General features: G+C 36.9%; 1 pseudogene; it reads right to left on the bottom strand.

Annotated features, from left to right (window-relative positions):
- Nucleotides 1-3,785: 3,785 nt before the first annotated feature.
- The window catches only part of LOC149550198 (strigolactones hydrolase CXE15-like), a 63,409-nt pseudogene continuing 44,273 nt past the window's right edge, over nt 3,786-22,921 (bottom strand).

A 22,921-nucleotide genomic window follows, 5' to 3' on the forward strand; every position in this document is an offset into this window, starting at 1 on the left:
ATTTTGCAAACTCCCATTGAAACCAAATTGGCACAAAAAAGAAAACTCTACTCAACAAGGATAACACAACTAGCTAGGCTTAGATACCACTTGTTACGAAAGCAATGATGCAGAGACACTTTCCAAATGCTAAATTAATAGAAAAATATGCAAGAAAAAAATTAAAATAGAGATGAGAAAATAAATAAATTATCAGACATGAGACATAGGGAAAATGCCACATTTAACGTGGGAAACCCTTACAGGAAAGAACCCACCATCCAAAACCTTGAGAAATCTTTTTTATTATAGTACAATGAGATTTACATACAATGACTCTAGATTTTCATAGGGTCAGATTGCCATTTTTTCAATCAACCTAGTTTTTATCATTCACATCATTAAAAATCTTGCAATGATGCAAATTCATTATAGAATTGGTAAAGAAACTATTACAGAAAATATGGTCCATTAGTTCAACTGTTTGTCATGGCTAAGAGTATCACTTCAGTTAGTGAACACCTTTGTTGACACAGATGGTACTATGCATGGAAGTCACTGTATTTAGCATGATCGTACCACTTAGAGAGATGTACATAACATGTACTATGGAGTCACTACCATGCTACACCACATAGTACCAAAAGTGTACTCATCAAAACTAAATGCCATCACCGTATGCACCATAGCACACTCACCATACTAGACCATAGTCTATATAGTACACTCCTCCACTATATAGTCTGAGCAATGAACTCCTCTACTTCTGTATTCATAACACTTGTTGGTATATTTTCTCAAAGACTTGGACCTACCTTCCCCTTTCAATTAATCATTGCTTTCAAATACTCATTTTTTTGTCTCTTAAATTAATTTCTTTTCAATATTTGTTTCATGCCTATGAGTGGTTCCTAGGATCTCAACACTTAAAAAAATCCATCTAATTTAGATATCGGTTTGGCCCACTATTGTACTTAAAACCTCAATGATTTTTCTATATGTTGTATGTGGACCTTTGTGGATAATGCATGTAATGTATTGGGGTACTGCTAGATAAACTGTTATTTATTTTTTGCTAGGCTGCTACCATTACATATACGTCTCACTATATGTATCTTCTAAAAATGTTATTCTTTGGTGTGTTACGCAAGATATCCCCATTGTTTGCTATCATCTATATCACCATCAAATTTCTAAACATTGGTGGCTTCTCATGAAAGTTTACACTCCTATGGTGGCTTTAGGTGACGAGTAGTCCATAAGGAGATAAAATTTTATCTTCTCACCACAAAAAAAGTGATAGAAATATACAACATGAACATCAATATCTTTTTCCAATTCTTCTTATACAGATTATTGTTATTTTCGTAAATAATCAAATAAAACTAACAATCCATATTTTATAACATATTTCAATATTACCAGTTTAATCAATCAACAAATACTTCATCAACAAAATTATAAGTTTGATGACACTTAATTTATTAAAACCAAATGAAATGTAATTTTTTCTGTAGGTATATAATAATATTAAAACTATTGTAGAACCAATAAGAGAATTTGACACTCCTTATTAGTCAAATATTGGAACTTCAAATCTGTTATATTATTTTACTAGTTGTCCACAACCACCATTTTGAAAAGTTGGAAAAATAATTTTAAGTTTTAAAGGTATTGGTAATTTTGAGTATGATTTCTAATGCGTTTGCATGTGAGAAATCAGAGCAATGCAGTGAGTGGCATTTTGAAAGCCACAGGCATTTCATATTTTCCATGCCTCTCTGATAAACTTCAAAATATTTGTTGAAATATATGTGTTGGTGTGTGTTTTATGACTCACCAAATAGTAGAACAAAATACCAAAATATCTTATCCTCTATTGAATAAAGTCTTGTGTATGCTAAGATTGCTAGAAGATCATACAATGACTTCAAGGTTCCTTTAATGCCAGGTCTTGACTGTGGATAAGATTAGTGGTTGATGTGATTTTTTGATTATCACAAGGGGCCATATGTGTTTATTTAGATTAATTTCAAGCCATACTGGATGCGAGAGCTATCTTAAGGTTTTGCAATGAAGTGTGTTTTTTTTTGGAGTTTTCACAAAATATGTAGAAATTCAATAGGATAGGGTTTAGGAACTCTATTATAATCCGAAGGGTAGTGATAACAACAAATAGTACTATAGTGGACAAATTTCTCAATTTACCAAATTCTACTTCGCCAAGTTATACTGCAACTATACGTGAACTGGTGCAATCTTCAAGGGTTATGCCAAAGATTTTCATATCACCATATACACCATCATAAAGAACAATTTATATGAATGATAGAAGTTGAGCATATCCATGAAAGGAGTTCAGGCTAGCTTTACACAACAAATTAGAATCACTAAAACATCAAAAGTATGAACAAAAGGAATTCATCAATACACCATCATATTCTCCATTGTAATCACCACACATTGACTATGCTAAACTTAATCTAATTGAAGAAATTTAGGAGAACAAGCAAGCACTAAGACACATCAAGTATTCACTGAACTGCAATGAAAACTTTATTATCTCAGCATCTCATAGCAACAATCTCATAAAAGTCTCCCTTTACAAATGAGAAATGAGGCCTTTATATAGGTCCTCGATTACAACGGGTGACCCAAATGATCACAATAATTGATGGCCAAGATTGTGCCACATCAGCCCTAATTAGGGTTAGGTCAAAGGAAAGGAATTTACATTAATGCCACAAGGAATCTAGTACTATAGTGGGTAATAAATGCCCACCATGCATGCTCGTTTAGGAAGGAGTGGGGTGTAATAAATGATCCCTAAGACACCCACTATGCATTTAATACATCTATCCTTGATTTTTTTGCCCGAAGGATTGAAATCGATCTAACGCTATTTCCAACTCCTCTATACTGATGCTTGGTGCAGATTCTTGCTTGAATTCTAAAATTGTAATTGCTCTTTCTACTTTTCCCAAACTTTCATCCCAATCTGGTAGTAAGTCCTTAGTAGTGTGCATTGTATTTGAGAAGGTGGAGAAGTTCTCAAAATCATCTCTTCCATGTACATTTAGTTGAAATAATTCCTCTAACTTGACTTTTAGATTATTAGTTGTCATTTCTTCTTCCACCAATCTCTGTGATAACAAGGATGCAACTGCATTTGATATTCTTGTCTTGATGTTATCAACAATCTTCTTCCATAGATTGGATTCCCTGGTAAAGATCTCAAACATTTCCTTAGCCATGATCACTGCACTGTACCATTGAATAAACTCATAGACATCCCCCTCACCGATAACTCGACCATCAATAAATTCTTGCGTTGGGGTCTCCATTAGATTTTGAATGTCAACAATCACCTCTTCTTGGTAAATATGCTGATCCACTCATGATTCCTCCATGCACTGGATCCTAGAGATTGTAGCCAATTCCCTATTCTACACTTGTACTAATTCTTCTGCATGTTTGAAGGCTACATCTTGAATTCCTTCGATCCAAATCTTTGCACCCTGAGTAATCCACTTGATTCTATCAATATCACCTACCACTTCACTAGAAACACCTGTTGGAGGGACAAATGATGGACCTTCCTCTCTTACTAACATAAGACCCAAATTTCTCATTTCTGCTACAGAAAAAATTCCACTTCTCATAATTCTTGTGGCTAGGTGTGTTGGGTGATAGTCATTATATCCGAGCATTCTCTGGTTAAAATCTTTCAAATCAAAGCTTCCAAGACTTGTATCTCTGATTCTTGCCCACTTTGATACAATTTTGGATACATTTCTCCTATTCCCTTAGGTTCTTCCATTCTCCTTTCCTTCCTCATTACGCTCTTCATTGAAACATAGATGAAACCCATGCTCTTCCTTTACAAACTCCATGAAATCAACATTCTTACACTTCCCCACCACTTTGATGGCTTTGTAGTACTCTGTGCCTTTGTCCCTCAAACAATCCTTCCCTCCCAATATAACCAACATCGGAGGAATGCTAACCATGTCACTAATTTTGAATGAAAATACATGATCAGGTTATTAAATGGGTGGTTCCTATTCTCTTGCACTTCACAGGGCAATGCCAACCTCCAAAGTGTATGACATGTTTCCACACTATACATCCAGTGGACAAAATTTCTCCAACTCTGTGTGATCTTCTCCACCAAAAAGAGGTTGAATGAGAAGAGCTATTTTGATATTGCTAAAGACATTAGTACCAGCCTAGGCTCATATTAGCAGGTGATGAGCTATGTTTCCACTCGAGCTCTCCCAATCACAAAAATAAAATAAACATTGAATAACAATGATGGAGTCATCATAGGTGGGAGGAAGATGATTCTATGGGGCCAATCTGTAATTAATAGAAACCATCAAGACTCCTAATCTCGTAGCCCACTTTTTGCAAAAGGTGTAACAACCCACAAACACTGGAGAAAGAAAACAAAAGCCACTGCCATGGGAGAAGAGGGAGACAAGTACCTTCCTTAGCTAGCGCATAAATGCTCCATGATTTAAAGATAGTGGGATTTTTGATTAATGAAGGATTTTGTCTTTTTGAAACAATCCTCCGCTTTCCCAATTTTGCACTTCCACACTTTAGGGAGCGGGCTTTTGATGGAACAAAGGATTTTATCCTTCTCAAACATTCCATGACTATCTAAAAATTGCGTTCCATGCTTTGCGTTGTCAAGATTTTTTTGAACTAGCAGATTTTGTCCTTAATGCAATATTTCCTTAACCATCTATGAATTGTGCTCCACACTTTTTGGTGTGATGGGCAATTGGACTTCCTTTCCTATTAGATTATTTAGCTTGAATGCATTATCTCCCAAAATTTTAGAAATTTGATAAGGACCTTTCCATAGATTATCAAACCTGTCATGTCCACCTTTCTTTTCATGTGCCTTATCCCAACGAAGTACCAGATCTAAAATTCAAAATTCTTTAACCTTTTCCATTTTATTAAACCATCTCTTGAAAACTCCTTGATGTTTGGAAAACTTTTCTAATGCTTCATCTCTCTTTTCTTCCAAGTGCAACAATTGAGTCCAATGTGTCTGCACTCTATTTTCTCCTTCCATAAAATCTTGCATGCATCGTAGCATTGGAATCCTCAATTGGATAGGAAAAACTAGATCTTGTCCGTAGACCAAATGATTTGGAGATGTTCCCAAAGAACTATTTATTCTAATCCTATTTGCCCAATTATTGTCTAAAAACTTCTTTATTGCACTCAATATATTTTTGTTTATTGATTCTGCCAATCCATTCCCTTGCGGATAGTAGTTTGATGAAAAGTTCAGCGTGATCGCATGATCAAATGCCTAGTTGGAGAACTTCAAGGATCTAAACGCTGGACCATTATTACATACAAATTCATGGGGACATCCAAACTTGGTAATGATATTTTCTTCAAGAAATTTGATAACAATCTTTGTTGTGCAATTTTTTAGTGATTGAGCCTCAGTCCATCTGTTGCAATAGTCTGTAGTAGTTAGGATATACTGGTGGTGTCCTAATGATGGTGCATTGATGGGGCCAATGAAATCCAATCCCCATTTTGCAAATGGTTTTACTTCAATAATAGGTTGTAGTGGCATGGCCAGATTTCTTTCTCGTGTCGCAACTATCTGACATGTGTGACAAGTCTTCACGTGCTCATAAATGTCTTTAAAAAATGTTGGCCAATAATACCCTACTCTTGATAGTTGATGAGCCATAGCCAAACCACTTGCATGACTGGTTCCATATTTACTATGACAATGCTCAATGATGTGTCCAGCCTCTTCCTTTCCAACACATCTTAAATAAACCCCATCATGATTCTTTCTATATAGAACAGATCCTTGAAGCATAAAATTTTGACTCTTCATTCTTAATGAATACTTTTGAACAGAATTCAAGTGTGATGGAGACTTATGGTTTAGAAAATAGTGAACAATATCATCATACCATTCATCTGGGGATACTTATTCTAACACATATACTTGTTGTACTAACCTAGGACCAGTTGTGGATAAGGTTTGAGCTAGAGCTTGTCCTCATACCAACTTCATTGGTTTTATCTCCATGTCATATTCTTGAATAATTGCCATCCACTTTCCCCTTCTTTCTCCCAACTAATTCTACACTAGCAAAGTCTTTACTGTTGCATCCAGAACTATTGCATAAACCTTGCTTCTTAGGATGTAATGTCAAAATTTCTTTATTTCTTTCACCAAAGCATAATCTTGTTTTTCAACATTCAGATATCTCAATTCTCCATCTTTCAAGGGTGAACTCATGAATGCAATAGGATGTTCATCTTGATCATCTACCTTTTGGGTGAGGATAGCTACACAAGTGTGTTCTAAGGAAAAATAATATATATGCAAAGGCTTGGTATAGTCAGGACTCAACAAAATAGGAGCATCCACGATTGCTTGCTTGATTTCTTCAAATGTCTTTCTTGCTATAGGTGTCCAATCTATCCTTTCTCCTTTCTTTAACATGTCATTTAATGGCCTTACTATCTTTGCAAATCTAGTTATGTAATTCCTTATGAAGTTAATTTTCCCAAAGAATGACTTTAATTCTTTCTGACTAATTGGCAATCCTATCTTTGATATTGCCTCAATGCACTCAGGATCAATTGAGATTCCCTATTCTAATATTACATGTCTAAGAATTTCCCTTCAGTGACAACAAACATGCATTTCTTTGGATTCAAGGAAATCCCATATCTTCTTGATGCAGGAGCATCCAGAGGTATAAGGGCAATCCTGTGTCACCCAAAAAATGTACTTAGACTTAGTTTCTATTTTATGTCTTTGAATTTTTGGATACCCATTTGGCTCAAATAAAGGTTCCAACTCTCATAGTTCAATTATCAGTGCATTTAAAAATCCCAAAAAAATAGGAGCATGCAATTTGACCATCATTTTGGTGACCTAGAAGGTGTGACTTGGCCAGATGAATGTAATCGAGATTTAGAGCATTCCAGAAAAAGAATCAGGTCAAAAGGCCCCACAGTTTGAAAGTTATTGCAGTTTTTCGGGTTTTGGAGACCCCCTAAGAATGCTTCAAAGTCAGGTTTGGGGCATTAAATGACCTCAAAAAGGGTCAAAAAATGGGGGACGAGTGAAGCTGGTCCATAGGGCTATAGAGCGCTTCGAGAGCTTTCTGAAAATGTAAACGGTTCGTCAATCGGAGTTACGTTTCAAAAGTTATGCCTCCCGGAAGTTCGGCTACCGTTTCTGGATTCTTCTAGAATTGCACCGACTTCTAACGCAGCTTCCGGAACCTTCTATTTTGTCGATGGATGCCTACTAGCACTTTCTAGAATGTACTCCTAGTCCTTAACCCTCCGGGGTCTATTTAAGGAGATTTCTGGCATTGTAAAAGGTAGTTCGGATTGGAGCTTGAGAGGAGATGCTAAAAGGAGAAATATTCTCCAGATTTATGCTATTGTAAGCCCGCAGGGCATGTTTTGAGTTTATTTTCTCTACACTGTTTGTACCAGCTTATTTTCTCAGTTAATATAATTTCCCCTTTCTATTGTGTCTATTCTGGTTGTTGGGTTGTGTCCCCATCAAGTGGTATCAGAGCGGGTTTTCCTGAGTGTGTAGACAGAGCGCCGACTGTGAGGTAGTTTGCACCAGGACTGTGTGGTTGTGGGTTCGAGTTAGAAGATGCCTCCACGAAGAGAGCATGGTGGAAGGGCCAGAGCTGTTGATCCTGAGGAGGTTAGAGCCCTCCAGAGACAGGTACAAGCATTGCAAGAGGAGCTTCGTAGAGGAGCAAATATTGCCGCAGATGATAATAGTGAGGATGACAATGAAGAGGAAGTAATGGAAGTTGACGGGGAAGTTCTGAATCCTATAGAGGAAAGGCTTTTTAGGGCCATTTCTAGGTTTGGGAAAAGACCTACAATTGAAGTGGGTATATTTTCGGGAAATTTGAAACCAGATGAGTTGATTGATTGGATCAATGAACTGGACGAATACTTTGAATATGAGGATATAAGGGACCCAGATAGGGTTAAGTTTGCAAAGGCCAAACTAAAAGGCCATGCCAAAATCTGGTGGCAAGAGATTCAACTGGAAAGACTTAGAAGAGGAAAGGAGAAGATCACAAGATGGGATCGCTTGGTGGACAAATTGAAGAAGCAGTTCATTCCTGTGGACCATGAGCTTGATCTGTTTAAGAAGATGCATGGGTTAAAGAAAGCAGGAAGATCAGTCCAAGAATATACAGAGGAGTTTTACCGACTCCTGATTAGAGCGGGGCATGCAGAAGAAAATAAGGAGAAGGTTGCTCGTTATATCAGTGGGTTACGACCTAGCATCCAGGAAGAACTAAGTCTGGTAAGAATGACCAGCATTGAAGACGCATACCAGTTTGCCCTACGAGTTGAAGAGAAGCTGAGTAAAAGGTTTGAAGGAAGACAAAGAGGGCACGGTCAAGGAGGAAGGGGAAGCGGTAGATCATCTGGAGGCCGCAATGAAACTCAAAAGAAAAATGAAGATGAGGGTACTAGCAGGAACCAGAGGAATGAGGGTTTCAACCGCTCCCGTGATCAAGACTTTGGAAATCAAAGAGGAAAAGGTAGAGGATGTGGGCAAGGAAGAGGACGCTTCCGTGGTACCTGTTTCCATTTCAATGAAGAAGGTCATCGTGCCTTTGAATGCCCTCAACGACAAGAAAGGACAGATAGGAGAGCTGAGGGCCAAGCTAGGGTTGCTCATGTGGATGAGGATGCACAATCATCACATTCAGAGGATGTAGAAAGAGGAGAGACCTTGGTAAATGAAAGAGTCCTACTAAGTGGTGAAAATGAACCAGGACAACGAAGGAGCTTGTTCCGTACCAGATGCAAGTGTGAGGATAAATTTTGTGATGTGATCATTGATGGTAGTAGCACTGATAACTTGGTATCCGAAGAGATGGTCTCTAAGCTGAAGCTCAAGAGGGAGAAACATCCCCAGCCCTATCGGATTTCTTGGGTAAAAGATGATCATAAGGTCCTGGTAAGTGAACAATGTTTAGTAAAATTCAAAATTGGGAGTTACCATGATGAAGTTCTCTGTGATGTTATTTCGATGGATGTTTGCCATCTATTGTTGGGTAGACCATGGCAGTTTGATAGACATGCAATACATGATGGGCATGCAAACACATACTCTCTGAAAAAGGATGGAGTTTGCCTCAAATTGAAGCCCATGAAAAAGGAAGGTGAAAAGGTATGTAGCAGTGCTAGGATTTGTCTTGTTGATGGAAGGAAGTTTTTAGATGGCATGAAACATCAGCGTATGTGCTATGCTTTGATTCCTAGGAAAGATAAAGAAGGTAGTAGTGAAATACCATTTGAAGTTTCAGATTTACTAGGGGAATTTGGAGATATTATCTCTGATAACATTCCAGATGGATTGCCACCAGTAAGGCAAATCAGTCATCAGATAGATCTGATTCTAGGAGCTAGTTTGCCTAACAAGGCTACTCACAGGATGACTCCTACTGAAACAGAGGAGCTAAATAGACAGGTTCAGGAGCTGTTGAGGAAGGGCTTGATTCGAGAGAGCCTGAGTCCATGTGCAGTACCTGCAGTACTCGCACCAAAAAAGGATGGAGAGTGGAGAATGTGTACAAATTCCCGAGCTATAAATAGGATAACCATCAAGTACCGATTTCCTTTGCCAAGGATGGATGATCTTATGGACTGCTTGAGTGGAGCTGAGTACTTCACAAAGATAGATCTGAAGAGTGGCTATCATCAGATACGAATTTGAGAAGGAGATGAGTGGAAAACAGCCTTCAAGACCAAGGAGGGTCTTTATGAGTGGTTAGTCATGCCCTTTGGATTGACGAACGCCCCAAGCACCTTCATGCGGCTCATGAATGAGGTACTTAAGAAGTTCTTGGGAAAATTTGTTATTGTCTATTTGGATGATATTTTAATTTTCAGCAAGACTTTGGAAGAACATTTACTGCATATTCGTAGTGTCCTTGAAAGGCTAAGGGAAGAGAAACTGTTAATTAATCTAAAGAAGTGTGTCTTTGCAAAAAGGGAGTTAGTCTATTTGGGATTTGTTATATCACCTGAAGGTCTCAAAATGGATCCAGAGAAGGTAAAAGCCATCTTGGAATGGCCTACTCCAAGGTCTGCTACTGAGGTAAGATCATTTCATGGTCTAGTTAGTTTTTACAAAAAGTTTATTAAGAATTTCAGTGGCATATGTGCACCTCTAACTGATACAATAAGAGGGGATAGAAAAGAGTTCAAATGGACTGCAGCAGCTGCGAGAAGTTTTGAATTGCTAAAGAAGAAGGTGACTGAACAGCCTGTGTTGGCACTTCTAGATTTTAGAAAAGTATTCCAAGTGGATTGTGATGCTAGTGGTAGCGCTATTGGGGCTGTATTAAGCCAAGAAGGTAAGCCTATTGCATATTTTAGTGAAAAATTGAATGATGCAAAGAAGAAGTATTCTGTTTATGATCAAGAGTTCTATGCAATAGTTCAGGCCTTAAAGAAATGGAGGCATTATTTATTGCCAAAGGAATTTGTTTTGTATACTGATCATCAGGCATTACAGTACCTAAATAGCCAAGGTAAATTGAATCAGAGGCATATGAAGTGTGTAGAATTCTTGCAGAGTTATACATTTGTGTTAAAGCATAGAGGTGGAAAATCTAATAGGGTTGCAGATGCATTAAGTAGGAGACAATTGTTGCTTACAACAATGCAGGTTGAAGTAGTTGGGTTTGATGAACTCAAGAATTTGTACCCAGAGGATCCTGATTTTGCTGAAGCATGGAAAGCTTGTAAAGAACCTGTTGCTGTAGATAAAACCAAGTGGTTAGACTATTTGATTCAGGATAGCATGTTGTTCAAAGGTAGTCAATTGTGCATTCCAAGGAGTTCCATGAGGGAAAATCTGATTAAGGAGAAACACAGTGGAGGGATGGCAGGACATTTTGGTCGGGATAAGACCATTGCCATTCTTAGAGAACATTATTTTTGGCCTCAAATTACACAGGACGTGAAGAAGTTTGTACAGAGTTGCCAGGTTTGTCAAGTGGCCAAGGGGTTTAGTCAAAATACTGGCCTATATCAGCCATTGCCTGTTCCATCAAGGCCATGCGAGGACATAAGTATGGATTTTGTTCTTGGATTGCCAAGGACCCAAAGGGGTAATGACTCAGTATTCGTGGTGGTTGATAGGTTCTCCAAAATGGCACATTTCATTCCTTGCCACAAAACTCATGATGCTGTCCATATTGCAGACTTGTTTTTCAAAGAGGTGGTAAGACTACATGGTCTTCCAAGAAGTATAGTTTCTGACCGAGATACTAAATTTGTGGGGTATTTCTAGAGGACATTGTGGAAGAAGTTGAGAACAGACTTGAAATTCAGTTCCACGCATCACCCACAGACTGATGGGCAAAAAGAAGTGGTAAATAGAAGTTTGGGCAATTTGCTGAGATGTTTAGTTGGGGATAAGCCCAAGGGATGGGATTTGATTCTACCACAGGCAGAGTTTGCTTATAATAACTCTGTAAATAGGAGTACTAGAAAATCACCATTTCAAATTGTATATGGGAATAGCCCAAGGACTGCACCAGAATTGAGGAAGATAGAACAAGGGGAGAGAACAAGTGCTGAAGCTGAGAAATTTGCTGAACACATCAAGCGTCTACATGAGGAGGTTCAAGCACACATTATCAAGATGAATCAAGAGTATAAAGCTAGGGCTGATGCAAGGAGAAGACATAAGGAATTCCAAGTAGGGGATCTAGTCATGGTGCACTTACGAAAAGAAAGATTTCCAGTTGGTACTTACAACAAGCTGAAAATGAAGAAATTTGGTCCCTGCAAAATTTTGAAGAAACATAACTCAGGAAATGCATATGAGGTTGAGCTGCCAGATGGTATTCACATTTCTCCCATTTTCAACATTGCAGATTTGACAGAGTATCATGATGATGGTACTGATGAGGAGCTGGTTTTAGAGCCATGTCCAATTCCTGCTTCTAAGAAGGAGGAGATAGAAGACATTCTAGATCATCGTGTGGGTAGGAGTACCAGAAACAGGTAGTATGAAGAGTATTTGGTCAAATGGAAAGGACGACCGATCGAAGACTCAACTTGGATTTCAGCAGCTGAGGTTTCCCATTTGGGATTTCCTCTACCATCCATAAAGTGACAGGGTCACTTTTCAATCTACCCTGGGTGTCTGATGCAGGAGCATCCAGAGGTATAAGGGCAATCCTGTGTCACCCAAAAAATGTACTTAGACTTAGTTTCTATTTTATGTCTTTGCATTTTTGGATACCCATTTGGCTCAAATAAAGGTTCCAACTCTCATAGTTCAACTATCAGTGCATTTAAAAATCCCAAAAAAATAGGAGCATGCAATTTGACCATCATTTTGGTGACGTAAAAGGTGTGACTTGGCCAAATGAATGTAATCAAGATTTAGAGCATTCTAGAAAAAGAATCAGGTCAAAAGGCCCCATGGTTTGAAAGTTATTGCAGTTTTTCAAGTTTTGGAGACCCCCTAAGAATGCTTCAAAGTCAGGTTTGGGGCATTAAATGACCTCAAAAAGGGTTGAAAAATGGGAGACGAGCAAAGCTTGTCCATAGGGCTATAGAGCACTTCGAGAGCTTTCCAAAAATGTAAACGGTTCATCAATTGGAGTTACGGTTCAAAAGTTATGCCTCCCGAAAGTTTGGCTACCGTTTCTGGATTCTTCTAGAATTGCACTGACTTCTAATGCAGCTTCCGGAACCTTCTATTTTGTCGGTGGATGCCTACTAGCACTTTCTAGAATGTACTCCTAGTCCTTAACCCTCCAGGGTCTATTTAAGGAGATTTCTGGCATTGTAAAAGGCAGTTCGGATTGGAGCTTGAGAGGAGGTGCTAAAAGGAGAAATATTCTCCAGATTTATGCTATTGTAAGCCCGCAGGGCATGTTTTGAGTTTATTTTCTCTGCACTGTTTGTACCAGCTTATTTTCTCAGTTAATATAATTTCCCCTTTCTATTGTGTCTATTCTGGTTGTTGGGTTGTGTCCCCATCACTTCTACATCTTTGGAAGATTCTCCTCAAATCACTGATGTGATCTTCCCTGTGTTGAGAGAATACTGTGAGATCATCCATGTAAATGATGATGCACTTCTTTACCAATTCTTTGAAAGCATAATCCATGGCCCTTTGAAAGGTGGCTCCTACATTGATCAAACTAAAAGGCATTCTTCTATAAGAAAATGTACCCCACTTAGTTGAGAATGCTATCTTTAGGCTATCTTCTTCTTCTAACACACTACTACATTTAACATCATTTTTTGACCAAAAATTTTGATCATCAACTAAATAAATTTAGGGTGGTCGAAATGTAAAGGCAAAAATTTTGTTTTTTTAGATATAAGACCCGTGTTGGTCAAAATTTTGACCAACACAGGGCTTATACATCCGCAAAGTTCAAAAAACATTTTCCCAATTACATTTTTCGCGCTCGATTTCATTTGACATTTTTGGGCATATGCACCTTGTTGTAGTGCCAAAAAGGTGACAAGTAGTTTTTATTCCCTATTTTAAATAGCGTGTACATGCTATTAAAAAAAAAAAAAGTATATATGATGGGCTATAGACCCGCAACCCATCATTTTCATTAGTATTGTCTTCTACTCCTACAGCGAGCAATGTGTACGCGAGTTGAAGACTTGAGATTTTTACCACCATTTGCCAAAATTCCTCCTCGTCAACAAAATCCAAGACCACAAGCGCACCCACAACGATGCCATAAGTGATATAAACCTAACTTTGCATTGTTTGATATATTTTTCATATTGTTTTGTAAGTTTTTTATATTCTTTTGTAGGTTTTTTACAAATTTCATTTAGATTTGCTTATTTATTTGGATTTTAATTGATTTTTTATCAGGAAATGTTCATAATCAACCAAAAAATCCACAAGAACATCAAAACCCTCAAGAACCTCAAAACCAAAACCCTCGTCAAGAAGAACAACAAATTCCACAACCCGAGCCAATTGTAAGACCTCCACCAGGCACACAAGAAAATATAATAAATGAAATAGTGAGAGGCAAAATTGAATTAGAAAGACTCATTGCTCGGTTGAAAGAATCTAGACAAAGCAATCCAATGAGGGCTCAATTGGCATCATCCCTCGAATCCATTAACACCCAGATAGCCTCAGTTAGTGGTCAATTAGATATTTGGTGGGTTAAGAGGGATGAACAAAAAGGATTTTATGCAAATAAATTGGCATATGAAGATGTTAAAAAAAAAGAAATACCAAAAGGTAGTATATGTGCATTATTTAGAAAACCCGGTGAGCAAAATACTGTTAGAGAGGGTACTAAAAAATTCCCCATCCATTGGTGCATACACGATGCTATTAGAAATTATTTTTGGGATAGATGGTGGATGGTTTTTGATGCCCCTCCTTGCAACAATCACAAGGTCCCCATGTATATTGTGAGTTTGTCCTTGGGGAGATCCCAAATTATTTTGATATATTAGACTCTCAAGGTAGAGGTGGGGGGACATCATTTGAGAGGTCGGGAGCACGTCGTGACCCTAATGTAGTTAGGGTACCTGTGGTCAAGCTACAACATGAGCATGTGACTATTCCTTCAGTTGTGAAGGAAAATGTAGAGGCCAACACTCTAGGGAGCATTAATGGTTTGATGCAGACCCTCATCCATTCCATGAGACCATTAGTTGAGGGGGAGCCTTCTATGCATCATGGTCACATGTGCACTTCATGCGGATCCCTATGCACATTTGGCACTCATGCTGGAGATGGTGCAGATGATGGGCTTGTCACCAATCAGTTCCTGAACAAGACATTTGGCATTGACACACAGGTAAATTACAATTATAATTTACTAATTTGATCACATTTCATATGTATAGTGAATGATTAATTAATTAGCATCTATTGACATTGTTCAAAATTCAGGGTCAGAGTGTTGTTGGGCCTAGCAGCGATCCTCCAGGCCCATTGTTTGTCCCTTCCACGAGTCTTGAGGTATGTATCGATTTAATCATTTTTATTAATACATATATTTATTATGTAATCATATTAAGGATTGACAAAAAAAAATTATGCATGTGCATGAGTTCTCCACAGGACCCTCAACCTTTACCATAGACTCGTAGCATAGACATCATGCGAGCTTCACATAGGTACAATTGTTTCATGTAAATTTAATTCATTTGATTATATTTATTTTATGTTTCATGTTAGATGTAATGTGTATTTTATGACATGTAGCTCATGATGTCGAACACACTTCCTCATCTGTGACAGTCTGTTGATAGTGGAGTGGCCGCAGTTGTGGCTAGCTCACAGACACTGATGGAGGTATGAAAGAATTTTCTTCATTTTAGTTGTTTTTTGTAATAGTTAATCTCAAAATTTCTAATGTTAACCTTTTTATATATATTACTATAGCTTTTATGTTTTTTACACAAGCAGTATGTATTTTAGGCCTACTGATACTCTTTTAATGATTATCTACTAATAGTACGTTAGTTTGTTGTTAAAGGGTCAGCCCCCTAGTTTTGGCTACTTTTAATTCGAAAGCTAGGAGTGAAGGTAGAAGTGGCCGTGAAAGAATTAGATAAAGAAGAACTATGAGCACATATTGAAGTTAGAAGTAGAGAAGAAGTAGGAAAATCAAATAAAGGTATGAGGACTAAGAGTAGGAGATAATGAAATTAAAAGTAAGGATAGAATAGAAGATTAGTTGTATTCCAAGTTGATTACAACTAGGAGTAGGACCTACAAGATGGAAGTTATAGGTTTTCTATAAATAATAGTCAAGTTTGAAGATATAATTGGTGATTAGATATACTCACCTTGGTCTAGTAGAGTCATAAGTGCAGGAGAATTTGTGTTTTAAATTAATATTATTAATAGGCCAAAGTCAAATGTTGAACTTGATAATAGAATTAGGCATATCCTTATGATTCAAAGAAACTATAGTTTTTGGAATCAACACCATCAACTCTCCTCCACTATTTCTTTGGGATGAATGGAACTAGCATAACAAAATTCTACATTCTTTCATTCTCGTCGTCCTCCTCCTCTCACACAAAATAAACTTGGATAAGATAACTTACTAGAATTTTGGATTCATGGCCCTTCTCTCTTCTTTTCGTACTCTTATAGCTATGCTAGTGGGATAAATCATTGAGTATTTTCTTATCTTTTATTTTTTCTCTTTCTTTTCTCAAGTGACCACTTGAGCTTTTGCTATAGCTTTTACAACACGATGCTTGAGATTGAGACATTTTCTTGAGTGTGGTCTCTTCAACTAGTTGACTTGGAATTTTAGTAAGCTTTAGGATTTTGTTGTTCTTTTATGTATCCTTGCAAATGAATGTAATAGTTAATATTCTTGGTTTGGGAGCTTTTGTCTTTTAGCTTGGTGATATTTAATCTGCTTGTAGTTTTCCCAAAATCTTTACCTCTTTCTCTTTTTTTCTTCTACTTTATTGTGTGCATGAGGTGGACACATGCTTCCAATAAAGTGGGGACTACATGTATCATTTGAAAAAGTAAGAACACTTATTTGGTATTATTTTTAGCCCCATTTTAATATACATTATGGGTTCCTACATTGATTTCACACTCTCCTTTAAACACTCATTGGACCTTCAAATTATTATTTAAGTCCTATATTGATTCATTTTCTTTAAAAACTCAAGGTTACCCTTATCTATAAGTGTGCTTCTCTATTTCAACTTCAATCAAATAATTCCTTTCATTTATTGTACCTTATCTTACCATTTATGACATGTATTTTCTCTCTAAACCCAAAAATAAGTTGTTAGATCAAATTTTACATGCTCTAAATATCTTGGACCCACAATCAAAACTTGGGTTGGAATTGGTGGATATAAGATGACTTTGGTGATATTTGCTTGGGTACAATATTTTTGTTGGTGATATGTGTATTTATAAGTGATTATATTTATTGAATTTTTGTAGGGTCTCATCACACCTGACTGTCCATGAGCATTTGAGGTGAACTTACAGAGTGACTATTTGTTGGTGGTAAGAAAATAATTAATTTTATGTGTACATATATTTGATTTCAACGTATAATAAATATTGATTCATATCTACTTTCTTTGTATCAGTTGGAGCTAGAGAAGAGCCTCAACAAGAGGTCGAGTGAGCATGTTAGGAGGGCCCCGTCATCTCCACTATCTCCCTCCACATGACGGCAAAGGATGTCGAGAGACTTGTTTCCTTCCCCTCGTGGGAAGGAAAAGATGTAGTTGATCTAGACATGTATATATATAGACATCCGTGGAGATATTCGATACACATTTGATGTATGACATTTATTCGATGTATGACATTATTCAACTTATGAAATTATTGGTTAATATATGATATGTTTGTTCATATACGACATATGATATGATATGATATGTTTGTTCATGTTTTTTCATGTATGACATTAAATTAGATATGTGCATACATATGAAATTAAATTCAATACCTAATCTATTAAAAAATTTGATAGAATATTGATTAATAATAAACTTTATCATTGTTTAAGTATAAGTTAAGAATTTGCAATATGTCATCATCATATGATTTATGATCTTGTTCATGTTTAAAGTTTTCCTTCTCTATCATTTGTTTATCAAGTTTAATTCAATACCTAATTAGTTTGAATTTTTGATACAATATTGATTCGCAATAGACTTTATTAGGAAATATTCATGGACCTCCTAGCAATTGGTCACCTAAATGAGAACCTTGAGATTTATTAGGAACTCCATTAAAGAAATCAGTAGTTTGAAATTACTCTATCCAACAAAATAGTGGTCTACAAATATTAGAGAGATAGACTTAATATTTACCAAGTGGCCATCCAATGCCAAGTGTTGTGGATGTATCTCCATTCAAAGTTCAATCACATGTTAAATAATAGATATTTTAGGAGTAATAATAAGTTATCTAACCTTATTAACATTCTTTTGTATGAGTTCCAAGTAAGGTATCAAGAGTGCTTGAAATTCAAGACTTTGTCTTCTCATCTTGTCAATGTCTTTACTTAAATCAACTTGGATTAACTAAGGTACCTCAATTAACTTAAAAACACTATTCTTTAAATCCTCATCAATATTTTTCAACTTTCTTTAAAATATATTGTGTCAAATGTAGTACATCACATAACTATTGGAGTAGGTGGATTATCTCCTTAAGAATATTTTCTAGCTCGATTGTAATACCACCAAGTTCAACTTGTTGAGCAGTAATGGACTCATTTAGTTTCTCCATAATCTTCTTCTCTATTCTTTTCTCTTCTAATTGTATCAAATTTTCATTAACATCAACATCAAGTGCATTTACCTATTTTACAAGTAAACTTAATTGATCAATCATTGGATGTTTGTCATTGGCTGGTGCATCTAGAACAATTTGTAATAAGATGTCCTTCACATCTTATAATACTTGTTTGTACTTCACTTCCTATATTTCTCTTTTGCATCTTTCCCCTTCACAATTCTCCATAATTATCATAGCATTAGAATCCAATTTTGTATGATCATAGATTGAAAGTATGATAGCTTCATCTAATATTACCTTATCTCTTCTACTCTTTTTCATCCTTTTCTTGTCTTGTAATGTGATTGATCTTGTACTTGGTGATATAATTGGTTGCACTAAAGCCATCTCCTCCTTAGATTTCTTATTTTTCTCATCAATTAAAGGTTTGTCTTACTTTACCCACTTTTTGTTGTGCAAATATTAGGCTATTTAGCTAGTGTCCCTATAACAACATTTGAAACAACAATTTTGTTTAGTTTCGGCTATGTGTATACAATAGTGTTCATTATTATTTAAGGGAATAGTGATAGTTACTAATCCATGTAACCCCAATAATGTTTCCTTTTATTCATTATAGTCTTATAATAGTTGATAATTTCTATAAGGATTTAACTAATTATGACTTGGTTGGGCATAAGGTACCTATTAGTAAGTCATATTTTGCGAATAAGGACTCTAAGAATAATTTTGATCCTTTACAAAGCTATTCTCCACATCAAACTCCCATGCCTGATTCAATTCAAGTATCTACTTGTAAGAGACGACAAAGGAAACCTAATGCTTAAAAGATTAAGGAGAAAATTGACCTTGGTATTCAACCTAATTTGGAAAAAATTTTGATAGATAGCAAAAGGAAAAGGAGTGCAAAAGGCACTGCTTAGAAGAATGAGGGACCTTTTGTGAAGTGTTAGACAAAAGATGTGCTCTCTAATCTAACTTGATGCGGGTGGTGATGATGTAATTTTGCTTCAAAAAAAAAATTTGTCTCAATAATCATATTCTTCTATAATTGCAGAGTTGACTAAGTGGAACTCATTTCATGTTCATGTTGCAGGTGCTTCGGGTGGTTCATGTATTCTTTGGAACAATAAATCTTGCACTACTATATATTCAATCTTTTCCTAACTAGTGGCAAGTAGTTGTTACTAATTTTGGTATGTCATTCACAGTGCTCAATATATATGGCCCTACTTCTACATGTGATGATAAGATATAACTTTTGGATTCCAATTCTTAGGCTATTTCAAACATTCAAGATGATAAATTTATTGTGCCTAGGGATTTCAATGGCATTCTATCTTAGGATGAGAAAATTGAAGGTATATTCCCCCTCTTCATAAAATGATAATTTTTTTGATTTTGTGAATAATAACACCCTCATTGATATCCCTCCTAAAGGGGCATTTACATGGACCAATAAGGGACAAGAATTTCACCAAATTACCAGAGACTTGATAGGTTTCTTATTTCTCATGATTGATTCCTTTCAAATATTAATATTAATTCAAAAATACTCACTTTGGTTTCTTTAGATCATTTTTCCATTTCTCTATGTATTAAATCTAAGAGGAGTCCCAGTGGTAGGAAACCATTTTTTAAGTTTAAGCATATGTGGTTTAGGCACTTGGATTTCTTGTCACTACTCAACCAATGTTGTCTGCTCCTTTTGTCAAGGAATCTAGAATGTATCAGCTTCACATGAAGCTTAGATAGGGTTTACCTAGCTACCTGGAGCTAGCATAGTAGATAGTTCAATCCCATGACAAAAGGTGAGAGAGATTTGGCAGTTGGCAACTTTGTACTAGCCAACACTGCAAGTTTTAGCATCACCCAAGATGGCATTGTAAAATGAAAATGGAATGTGATCTCCAAAAAGTGAGAGAATTTATTGTAGGTCTCTGTAACACGGTCCTTTAGGAACTAGAATTGCATCCATACCTTGCACGAGCTCTGAGATATACCCCATCAAAGATCACAGCCTTATGGGATTTAGTGACCCTTGGGGACATTTTGGTTCAGCATCCCTAAGAATGTTTGTGCATTGAAGGGGATAGGATAAGGTTGAGGATAGTGTTTACCCAGCCACCCAGAGCTAATAGAGTAGACTGTTTGATCCCATGAAAAAAGGTGATAGAGATTTGGCAGTTGGCAACTTTGTACTAGCCAACACTACAAGTTTTAGCATCACCCAAGATGGCATTGTAAAATGAAAATGGAATCTGATCTCCAAAAAGTGAGAGAGGTTATTGTAGGTCTCTATAACATGGTCTTGTAAGAACTAGAATTGTATCCATGCCTCACACGAGCTCCGAGATATGCCTCGTCAAAGATCGCAGCCCTATGGGATTTAGTGACCCTTGGGGACATTTTGGTTCGGCGTGCTCGAGAATGTTTAAGCACTGAAAGGGGTAGGATGAGGTTGAGGATAGGGTTTACCCAGCCACTCAAAGCTAACAGAGTAGATAGTTCGATCCCACAATGAAAGGTGAGAGAGATTTGGCAGTTGGCAACTTTGTACTAGCCAACACTGCAAGTTTCAACATCACCTGAGATGGCATTGTAAAATGAAAATAAAAAGTGATCTCCAAAAAGTGAGAGTGGTTATTGTAGGTCTCTATAGCATGGTCTTGTAGGAACTAGAATTGCATCCATACCTTGCACGAGCTCTGAGATATACCTCGTCAAAGATCATAGCCCTATGGGATTTAGTGACCCTTGGGGACATTTTGGTTCAGTGTGCATGAGAATGTTTGAGCACTGAAGGGGATAGGAAAAGGTTGAGGATACAATTTACCTAGCCACTTAGAGCTAATGGAGTAGAAAGTTCGATCCCACAATGAAAGGTGAGAGAGATTTGGAAGTTTGCAACTTTGTACTAGCGAACACTACAAGTTTCAGCATCACCCGAGATGGCATTGTAAAATGAAAACAGAATGTGATCTCCAAAAAGAGAGAGAGGTTATTGTAGGTCTCTATAGCATGTCCTATAGGAAATAGAATCACATCCATACCTTGCACAAGCTCCGAGATATGCCCCATGAAGGATTACAACCCTATGGGATTTAGTGACCCTTGTGGACATTTTGGTTCGGCATGCTTGAGAATGTTTGAGAGATGAAGGGGGTAGGACAAGGTTGAGGATAGGGTTTACTCAGCCACCTAGAGCTAATAGAGTAGACAGTTTGATCCCATGATGAAAGGTGAGAGAGATTTGGCAGTTGGCAACTTTGTACTAGCCAACACTGCAAGTTTTAGCATCACCCGAGATGGCATTGTAAAATGAAAATGGAATGTGATCTCCAAAAAGTGAGAGAGGTTATTTTAGGTCTCTGCAACATGGTCTTGTAGGAACTAGAATCACATCCATACCTCACAAGAGCTCCAAGATATGCCTCGTCAAAGATCGCAGCCCTCTAGCATTTAGTGACCCTTGGGGACATTTCGGTTCGGCGTGCCCGAGAACATTCGAGGACTGAAGCAGATAGGATGAGGTTGAGGATAGGGTTTACCTAGCCACCTGGAGCTAATGGAGCAGACAATTCAATCCCATGACCTTTTTTCCACTAAGTTGCAAATTTAAGCAACTTTTACAACTTTGAACAATGCAACGTTGCACAAAAAGTACAATTTTTACATTTTTCACTTGATTCCAATTCTATGACTTAGAAAAGGTTTGGCAATAGTAAAACCTCAAAGTAATATAGGTACATAGATAGTTGTATGCTTATTTCCTAAAAGTTGCTAAATTGTTGCAAAAGTTGCTAATGCAACTTTGCAATTTTTGCATTGACAACATTTGGGTGAATTATGCATTTTGGCTTGGAAAGTATGGAAACTAAAAGGTGTTGATGGGAACATGCTAGATAGGGTAGAAAAAACCTATTATAGCCTAAAAACATCTTAGAGTTGACTTTTTGTAGGATTTGCCCATCAGGAATTAGAAGGGTCACTTGGCACATTGTTACAAATTTGCTCATTTTGGGTTGTTACTTGGGTCCATCACCCTATCCTCTACATCAGGATTGATCCTAGGGTAGGGGTGGATAGAAAAGACCTATAAAGGTATTAAATAATGTAATAAGGCTATCAAAGCCTCTAAAAGATGTAAAAGGCACTAAAAGTGCAATATTTTGTAAAATTGCCAACATTGGCAATATAAGCCAAAATGGGCTTAATAAAGTCATGTAAAGGATCCAAAGGGAGGTTTCATTTTGTTTTGAGAGTCTAAATGAGTTTAAAACCTCATTCCCACATGTGGGAGACAATTTTGGGTAGTCTAAATTGATTGTTCCAAAGGTGGATTTAGTGTTTTCTCTAAATAAGAGTTTCATTTTACATTGGAAGTCATCTAATATAACCAAAGTGAAGGTGTTTGAACCATTTTGGGATTCTAGAGACGTTGCAAAGTAAGATTTATAGAAAGCCCTAGGGTAAAGGGGCTAGAAAGGAGGGTATGAAAACTCACCTAGGGCTAGATTTCTATGCTCATTTCAAACACTTATTTGCTGATTTCATTGCCTAGCCGGGTATGCAAACTCGCCTAGGGCCTCTTTGGGAAAAAAAAAAAAAACT

This window comes from Cupressus sempervirens, chromosome 7 (assembly GCF_028749045.1).
Source record: "Cupressus sempervirens isolate cs-2001-9-10 chromosome 7, ASM2874904v1, whole genome shotgun sequence".
NCBI classification, from domain to species: domain Eukaryota; kingdom Viridiplantae; phylum Streptophyta; class Pinopsida; order Cupressales; family Cupressaceae; genus Cupressus; species Cupressus sempervirens.